A 9,147-nucleotide genomic window follows, 5' to 3' on the forward strand; every position below is an offset into this window, starting at 1 on the left:
CTTACAGTGTTTTGAATTTGATAAACTGAAACAAACTTGAAACAAATTTTTTAGTCGATAATTTGCAAGAAACATGCATCCAACAATACAAGTGCGTAGTCAAACATTTTTATTAGCTCAATCAATACTAACGCATTCAAATTCTATGCAATCCGCTTATTTGATACCCTTAGATATGCCATAGGGCCTTATTAAGCAGTATGCTCTAAAATTCAATTTTATAAGTAAATTTGTTATATCTTAGTACTTGCTTTCCGTTATATTTTTTTTTGTCTCTCTTTGATGAGTATACTTGGTGAAAGTATAATCTAAAAACCATCTAAACCAAAGCTAATACTCAGCGTGCTGGTTAGTTGGTAGTGGGTACGTACTTGACTTAGTCATGATAAATTGGACAGTTGATCAGCAATAATAACTTAGAAGAGTTGGTTAAATGTGGGCACCTAGATCTGGCCCATTTTACTCATCAATTTGCCAAAATTTATAGTCCATGTACCAAGGTGAAGCCCAATCTTCTTTTCCATAGAATTTGGATAGCTTAATTGGCAATTTGGCATGGTGTATCAACCCATATATAGAAGGCACTGTAATGTGGGGTGGAGCCAAATAGGGTGCACGGGTTCATCCGAATCCTTTTCTAATAAAAAATTATACTATTTATATATGGTTAAAAATTATATTTTAATGTGTATATAGTAGATGTTGAATCTCTTTTAATTTCTTCATGTATTTACTTTTCATATTTTGAACCCCTTAGAGACAATCTCGACTCCATCACTAATTATAACCCTTCAAATTTAACTCAATCCGCTTATTTGACACTCGGGGTGGTTTGAATTCATCATAGTTCTGTAACAGACTAAACTGTTATAGCTCAAGAAACAGAAATAGAATTATAGGGCAGCATGAGAAGAAAGAATATACAGAAGAAAATATAGTACATTAGAGAAAATAAATTTCGATCCAGTTCATTCATGCCACATTTACGAGTTGAAAACAAAATCAATTAAATGAATTTTATGGATAATCACTTAAACATGTATTTGTTGCACTAAAAATATTTTACTTTTAAAAAAATTCACTCAACTTTATGTAAGTATCAGAAAAATCACAAACTACTTTTTAACAAAACTCAACTTTTATCACTAATTATAGTCTAGCTTAGTGACCCCACCTTAAGATAAGAAGTCCACACCGATTATAGGAGAGATGTTGGGTATATGAGTAAGCAAATCTTACCTACTAGTGACACATTTTAAAGTCGTGCGGGCTTAGACCCAAAGTGGACGATATCACTAGTGGGCTAGGCCGTTATATATATATATATATATATATATATATATATATATTAGTATTGATTTAGTTTTAGTGTTTATAATAAATTATTTGGTATAACTATATGGTGTAGGAATTTACTGGCTTGATTTATCAAGAGTAGCATTATATAGAGCCTTTGTTTATTATTCTTTTTACCTCTCCGTAGGAGCTCCTAACCTTTTTACTTTTTTGATAGCTCGAACTCAATCACAATCTCAGAATTGAAAGTGGATGGTACTTACCAACCGAACAAGTCCATCTTATCACATTATATAAAGACCATTAAATGAGAAACCACTTTATATGTATTGAGGAATTTTTCATTATCAACATTCAAATTTTGTATCAAAATGAAAGAAATCTTGCATCCATCTCACCACAAATGAAGATAATCAATATTTTTGGTCGAACCATGGTGATTTTTCTTAATTATGAAATTGCCATCACCAAAGGTTTAGCACCCTGGTTTATGGTTTGGCTTAATTCATGTTTTATACAACATGGTTTTAATGCAAAATACAGGTGAAAGAGGGAGCAAATACCTGACCTAAAGCATTGGGTATAGGGTTTTAAAATAAGTGTCACTTTAACAAATAAATTTTGTCTCAAAATAAATGTTACTTTAAAAATTCAAAATAAAATAGTAATTATTTCCAATTATATCTTTATATTAAAGAATTAGTTCTTCTTAATACTACCTAACTTTCAATAAGCATTCATCTAATAAATAAAACTAACTTAATAAATTATATCTCGTATTTATTAATTTTCTTAATGAGTGTGAAATTAGCTAAAATGATACTAGTACTTATTTAGAACGTCGGGGAGCATATTGAAGGCAATCTATGTTGCAGACTTCATTAAATTGAGCAATGAATATGGGAAGGAGACAATGCAAGAAACAAGCTTTGTTTATACAGTGCAGAAGATATATGAAAGAGATAATTATTTTTTGGACACGTTTGGCTATAAAAATTGGTAAATTTTACCTAAATCCATACTGATTCTTCTCAGTTATATTCTATCCCTACTCTTTTAAAAATTATTCAAAATTCTTTCCTTTTGTTCACTTTCGGATACATCACATACATCCCAATACATCACGTAAAGTGATGTATCCGACATCCTGATGTATCCGACTGATTCATCGCATAAAGTGATGTATCTGACTTCCGATTCGATGTATCCGAGAATAGGAGAGAATATATATTTTTGTAATTTTTTCAAATGATAATTTTTTTTTAAAAATATGATAAAATAAATTATATTATTAATTAATTTTTCCTAAAAGTTATTACTTATTTTTTAAAATTATGTTTTATTTTATTTAAAAATTCAGTATTTGTTTATAAAAATTTCATATCTAACTTAAAATTGTATTTTAAAATAAAATAAAATTCTCAACTTGTTTTTTACTTTTGAGTTATATTACATCGAAGTATAAATATTATTCTAATCAAATACAGTTCCATCCGAATAAACACATTTTTATATACAATATAATTTTTTAACGAAGGGAGTTCGAATGAACCCCTCAATAACACATGGGTCCGCCCTGCTTATCCATACTTAGTTAACCAACAGTCGGCCATTTATTACCATGGGTCCATTTGCCTACCAAATCATAGGACCACTATGTTCATTTTTTCCTCTATTTCAAATACATTCAACATTTGACCACTCAAATTTGCCCTTTTGTCTCTAAAAGACCTCTTTTTCTTCAATAAATCTTTTATTAATAATTTTCTTTTTTGGTTTGCTGGGTGGGGGTGGGAAGTGGGGTTAAATATTCTTCTTATAGTTTGCTTGGAGAAAATGAAAACAATGATCCTTAGTGTTGGGCAGATTTAACCTACCCCCCTCCAAAAAAAAAGGTCTGCCCAATTCTAAAAATCACAATAACAAATAGAAATTCAAAAAATTCAAATGTCGCTTGAAATATTATAAATAAATTAGAAAAATAACAAAATTTATTAAATTTTTTTAGAGAAGTATCGAAAGTACTCTTAAATTCGACGCAAATTATTAATTTCATCCGCGAACTATTGATAGCCATAAAAACACCTCTTTACTTGACTAATTGAACTTAAACACATTCCCGATCTTGCAACATGGTGAAATACACCCCTAAATTCTCGCCAAGTTTAGGAGAGTTTTCAACACTTCTCTCGACTTTTTATTAAGAGACCCATACTCCTACAAGAGTTTGAGACCACTTACTATGTCACGTGGTACATCAGGGGTGTATATAAGTTTAGTTAGTCAAATAGAGAGATATTTTTAAATATGCCAATTGTTCGAGAATGAAATAATAATTTGCACCAAATTCAAAATTGAGGGGTCAATACTTTTCTCTATAAAAGAATAACTTAATCCAAATGTGAGATTTCCTTAAATGTCTCCGTTAAATCTAATTGGGAGAATTTGTTAAAGTTTGTGATTTTTAACAAACAAAAGATTAAAATCCTTCATGAATATATTAAGAGACTATTTTATACCTATCTCAAACATAAGGAACTTTGTTTGCCTCCAATAAAATAATGTGTCACTCTCCAATAGATATTTTAGTAGACAAATGAATCATATTATAAGATCTGCTTTGGATTTGCTAGTAGTGGTAGACTTAAAAGGTTTCTGCAAGCACAAAATTCCTGATTTACAAATCTATAACAACCGACTTAGGTGATACATTTTGTAATGAGAGGACCTTGCTTTCCTTTGTCCTGTGTCCTATACGAACAAATTTTGAAGGAAAAAAAATAATATTTTTTAGCAAAATATATAAATTGTTTTTTTGGTAGGTAAGTAAAAAATATCTAGTATTTGTACATAACACAAATATTATGGAAGGTGAGGTGAAGAGTAGGGGTATGAGGTAGTGGAGATGGAGGGCTACTAGGGTGGGGTGAAAATGAGTCGTTGGAGAGGTGGGAAGGATACAATCAATGTGGAATGTCATTTATGAAAATTGTTTTTTTCCACTTTCAGAGAAGTCATTTTTCAAAAAATTTGACCAAGCAAACACTAAAGAATTGAAAAATAGTTTCTAAAAATATGTTTCTCCATACCAAACACACGCTAATTAATCTCATAAACATGCTAAATTAATCGATACTTTAGAACATTTTGACTAATTAATTAAAAGAAGGTCCCTACCAGACTAGTCCAATTTGCCCCCTTAGTTTGGTATATATATATATAGTGGTTCTATCATCACTTTTCAACAAGGAACTATTTTCTAATATGGAAATGGACTATATATATGTCGAAGTCGAACCCAATATTTAATGTTCTACGATTCCTACTTTTTTCTTGATTTTCTACATATGTTTAAGATACAAGTAAAAACCCATTTGGAAAATTAAGATATTATAATAATAATATTATTAGAATTTTGCGTGAATATTCTTTTTTGGAATTAAAAATAAGATGGATATTATTTATTTTCCCCCAGAATCAAAGGGAACTAGTCCAAGAAAACATGTGTTCTTGCCCACCCTGCATTTAATGCTCCGTGTTTCCTTACCTCTCCACATTTATTGCAATTAATGCTCACATTTCCTTTTGTTTCTATTTTCTTTTCTTTTGACAATTTATCTCCATTCATCTTTTCACTTGTCCTACTAAAAATAGATATTTATTTTTATTTAGTGTTAAATATTATTTATTTTTTAATATTTAGATAACTTATAATAAATAGTGATATAATAAAATTATAATATTATTTATTATTTTTTAAAGTGTATATCAAATCAAATCTGCACAAGTAAAACGAAGCGGTGGAGTATTGTTTAGTTCATTTCTAATACTTGTTTACTAAATTGAAAAAAAAATTCTTTTTACTTATTCACTTAGCATTTTAAAAAGACAATTTATTCTTTTATGTTTTATCCTTAATATAAATTGTTCATTTCAAATTATTTTTCACACCCATTAAGATTATACATCAATTAAATGATGCTAAGATTATACAACATGTTGCTTCAAACAAAAGAGTTTGATAAGAGACAATTTGAACAGTGTTGATTTTACCTCAACTAAAAAAAAAGGAAGAAAAAAGCCGTTAATTATATGGCTCCATTTATAATAAGCACAAAACTAATACATTATTTAAAATTAAATTTTTTTTGTCTATTTATTGGGTTGGTTAATGAACATACCAGATTAATATTAAAAATCAATAAATTCATGATCTTTTCCTTCCCATTAGAGTCATGATTTCTAATTCATGATATGCTTTTAATTTGCAAGATTAGTTATGTTTGAGCTAGATTATTGTTTATATCGTCTGGGTCATTACGGCAAGTACTCTCTGCATCTGTTTTTACTTGTTCATGTTTATTATATTATCTTTTGAATATAATAAATTTAATATTTTTTGCAAATGAATAATATAATACTTAATAATAAGGGAAAAATATGTAAATGATAAATTATCTCTTGATTTTTTAAACTGAACAAATAAAAGTTATGGACATCTATTTTAATATAGTGAATAAGTCAAAATGAATGGCGGATGTAATATATGCTTGCATGAAGTTACTTTTTCATTATTTACTCGTATAGGCAGATCCAGCATGTATATTTTATGGGTTCAATTTTTAAAGTTTTAGCATTAAATTCATTATATTTTTAAAATTATGAGTTTATTTTTACTATTTATTGCAATTTTAAAAAAAATTTACACATAAAATTTATTTATTATGATCAAAATATTGAATTCAGATGTACCCGATGTCCGAAAATTATCCTATGTGCAGTTATTATATCCTGTCCTCAAATGTATTTTGGCTATTAAATTGAAGTAGGAAACTAAAGTGAAACAGCCAAATCCGTTATCTTCAAAAGTAAACTTCAGACACAAGTCATCCCCACCCCACACCCCATCTTCCCCACACAAAAATACACAAGTTATATAAAATTTTGTAGTGTAGTAATAGTTTTTATATTATAAAATCAACAACTGCAACAGCATATTGATGATGGAGTCAAAATAATTTTCACTAAGAGGGTTCAAAATATGAAAAAGTAAACACATAAAAAATTCAAAGGGGTTGGTTTCAGCATATACCCTATCTGAATCCGTCCCTGAACATATCCAATGCATTCTCATAAGAAATAGAGTGTATGCAGACCTTATTTTATACGTCAAAAATAGAAAAGTTATTTCCTGCTATAATAAATTATAAAGCTACATGATAGCGTAACTTATTTTTCTCACTATCGATGTATATAACTTAAACTCAAAACAAAACTTTAAGTCATTTCTCCACTGCCTAATACTACTACTATAAGAAAAATTTCCACAGCAACCATCACCTCTCTCTTTTTCTGTTTCAACATTTAATAATAGCCTTCCCTCTCCCTCCCCTTTTTCTTTTACTTTCTCAAACTACAAGAAATGTTGAAAAAAATTCACAACACAACATTATTAGTTTATTTGCTTGTTGTGATCATGTTGGTGGCTGATCATAATGATCACCATGCTAATGCAGAAAAAAACTCACAAATTGTTAATGTTAAGCCCTTATTACCTAGTAATAATAATTCCAAATCATCATTTTCTCAGTCTTTGCCAAAAGGGGTCCCTATTCCACCTTCTGCTCCTTCCAAAAGGCACAATCAAATCAATATCTAAATGCCATGAAGAAATTATTGAAGTTCAATATGTTGTGAGGATTATTTTGAAGGTGCCTCCAACTGTACATGGTTCACTAGTGAGTACACATTTTTCATCTATGATCCTATATTTTTGTGGACTTATTAATTACTTCTCTAAGTTTTATAAAGAGAGGCTATTTATAGAACCTAATGATTTTTTTAAGTTGGTGTTCTTTATATCTTTTTTTCTTTTTTGTATTAATTAAGTTCTAGATCAATTCATGACTCATTTTGTATGACTATGAAATGATTATCAGTAACACCAGAATTTACCCTACTTTTACTTTTACATATATAGTTGTATTTTGAATGAATTATTTGTGCATATTAAGTGAAATTTATTCTTTACACAAATGCAATTTTTTCGGCTTAAGGTACTGAATTCTATTAAACTTGTTTCTAGCTAGGTCTGCGACCTAACTTTATACAATATGGTTGTTCTTGCTCTCTCATGCATGAATTATTTGATTTTTCAATTGTGGACATGAAAATTTAGTAACACAAAATCAAGGTCTCTAACAAACTTAACAAAAGTGGGAGAAGACTCAACTACTATTTGACTTCTTCTTCAACAAAACAGAAGAACAAGTCATGAAAAGTGTTGCCAGGGGGACTTGCGGGGGTGAGGGTTCCAAAAATAATTAAAACGAAATAATACCATACCATATATCAGTCTCCAGAGTCCATAATTTGAGAAAATTATGATTTCTAAATGCGTAATTAATTCCACGATTCAATATCTACTTGACAGAACTCTGTAAATAAAAAATTATTAAAGTTGAAAATCCCTTTATATTTAAAAACTAACTCATCATATGTCACACTTTTATTGAGAAAAGTAGAATTAGTCTCTAAAGGGAAGATCATGAGATTTGAAATGTTCTTTTCAGTTAGACAAAATTACTAGTGCTATACCTAAGTGGCAGTTTGGAAGGACAAAATTGGGTATATTTTTTTGGCATTATTTCAAGTTACGTCATGCTACCGGCAGTTGTACGTAGGGGTGTGAAAAAAATCATATGATCGATAAATTAAATCGAAAAAAGTATTTTTGGTTTATTTTTATTAGGTTAATGATTATTTAATGATTTTATAAAAAATAATTATTGGGTTATCTGTTTGGTATTGGTTTTTTAATATTGGGTTATTGGGTAAATCAATAACCCATTAAGACTATAATATACTATTTAATATTTACTCATACACAAATATCAAACAAAAAGTATTAATATAAATATATAAGGGAAACTTACATAAATATACTATATTAAGTAAATATTTATCATTTATAGCAATAATATATTTTTTTCACTGGACACCTATAATACATTTATAATACAATTTTAATACATATTAGCGAGAATAATTTATAAAACTCATATAATAGAAGTTTTATTCATGAATAATATATTTATCACATACTTTAATACACTTATAATACAATGTGTCAATTTTTTACGAAACAAGTATAATATATTTTAAAACACTTATAATACATTTATCATGCATAATTCACTTTTAATAAATGACAAATATATAATGATATTGCTATATATTACTATAAATGGTAATAAATAAAAAGTATCGCTAAAATCAATAATTATTTATTAAAAAATATTTTTCTGGTAATTTTTCTAATATATAATCACTATATCAGTGCCCTACACAATTCACACTTCACACTACTTCATACTTCACACTGTATTTACCGTTTAGACTTTGCCGCTTTAGGTTCACAGCGTTAAAACTGAAAACCCAAAGAACTAAGAACGACAGTGGTTATGGTTTGGAAGGTGCAATCACGACGGTAAGGGTTAAATGACGGCTAGGGTTGTGAATTGTGAGTTTGATTTCTCTCTTTTTTTACTTCCCTTCTTCTCCCTTTTTTGATTTCTCCTCTTCTCCGCACCCACTTTCTCAAAATAATCGACTTCGCTGGCAAAATTTAGGAGATTATTTCATCCTAATTGGGGTTAAATTTGATGAGCATTTGAATATTTTCCTTAAGAAACTCTTTTTCCTTTTTTAGTAATGTTCAAGATTTTCGAAAATTGTTGGAGAAGTCGTATATTTATTTTGAAAGAATTTTCTTATTGGTTAAACTGAAATCGAACCGTTAAAAACCAAAAATCGATAATCGAAAACCGATAACAAATATCTTATTGATTT

Source organism: Solanum dulcamara, chromosome 8 (assembly GCF_947179165.1).
Source record: "Solanum dulcamara chromosome 8, daSolDulc1.2, whole genome shotgun sequence".
Lineage (NCBI taxonomy): Eukaryota > Viridiplantae > Streptophyta > Magnoliopsida > Solanales > Solanaceae > Solanum > Solanum dulcamara.